Source organism: Arachis duranensis, chromosome 3 (assembly GCF_000817695.3).
Source record: "Arachis duranensis cultivar V14167 chromosome 3, aradu.V14167.gnm2.J7QH, whole genome shotgun sequence".
Taxonomy (NCBI): Eukaryota; Viridiplantae; Streptophyta; class Magnoliopsida; order Fabales; family Fabaceae; genus Arachis; species Arachis duranensis.
In genome coordinates this window covers 14486903-14488459 of record NC_029774.3, presented here as the reverse complement: position 1 = coordinate 14488459, position 1557 = coordinate 14486903, and positions in this window count along the sequence as shown.

Genomic DNA, 1557 nt, shown 5'->3' with positions numbered 1-1557 from the left:
TCAATTCTTGGCCAACATTAATGAGACTCACTTTTTCCATTAACGTTGGCTTGTGCCCCTTTTCGCAAACGTTAATGGGAATCACTTTTTCCATTAACGTTGCTTGCCCTTTTCCTCCCACGTTAGGTCTTACGTTAGCTTAGCTAACGTAGCTCTTAACGAGGGCACCTATCACCTTCGAGAGCATTAGTGACACTCACCTTTGTCACTAACGCTCCATTTGCCTTAATCCCCTACGTTAGAGTCCACGTTAACTAAGTTAACGTGGCTCTTAACGTAGTAATGAATCCATCTTCCAACGTTAGTGACAAAAGTGAGTGTCACTAACATTGGCTCCTTGAACCCCACTCCACGTTAACTTTCACGTTAACAATCTTAACGTGAGAGTTAATGTAGGCAATGAAAATGATTCAACGTTAGTGACAAAAGTGAGTGTCACTAACGTTGGCATTGTTGATCCTTATCCACGTTAGAGTTCATGTTAACTTAGTTAACGTGACTCTTAACGTGGGGCGTTGCCTAGTTTCCCAACATTAGTGGTGTTCACTTTTACCACTAACGTTGAGGAGAAATGTTATTGGAGCTCACGTTTCTCATTAACATGGAGTCCTCCTTTCCTTCTACGTTAAGTACCACGTTAACTTAGTTAACGTGGCTTTTAACGTAGGCTATGAAATGGCTTCGCAGGTGTTATTGGTGATCACTTTTCTCATTAACGTTGCAAGTCAATTGCCATCCCACGTTAGTAGTCACGTTAACTAAGTTAACATGAATGCTAACGTGATTCTTCCATGATTCATTTGTCCTGAAATCAAGCAATTAAAGTGCACCAAAGCTCTAGCCAAAATCATGAGATCATGCATCACTAAAATATCATGTAATTCTAGCAAAAATCTCATGAAATCATGCAAAATTCACAACAGTTGCTTGAATGAAGGTGTAAGTGTATTTTTACCCAAAACATGCCTTGTTTACTAGGAAAAATGCATGAAACTATCCTAAAACAGTAAAGAAAAGGTCAGTGAAACTGTCCTAGATGCCCTGGCATCAGACACCAAACTTAGAAGTTTGTTTACTACTGACACTAACAAATTGAGAATGCATATGAGAAACAACAAAACACTCAAGACAAGAGAATTTAAAGATCAGAGCAAGGAAATCATCAAAAGCAACTTGAAGATCAATGAAGACACATGAATGAATTCGAAAAATGCAAGAAGAACAGAAACATGCAATTGACACCAAACTTAAAATGAGACACTAGACTCTAACAAGAAATGTTTTTGGTTTTTATGATTTTGTAATTTTTTTTATTTTTCGAAAATTATGTGGAAAAAGAAAATAAAGAGGATCAATACTTTTAATAAGAATTCCAGGAATCATGCAATGTTAGTCTAAAGCTGTAGTATAAAAAGATTAGACATGGCTAGCCAAGCTTCAGCAGGACATTACATTCAAGAGCTAAATTGATGAAAATCAATCAGCTTTGGTGATGATAAGAACATCACCTTGAAACACTAGAATTCATTCTTAAAAATTCTGAAGAAAATACCTAAT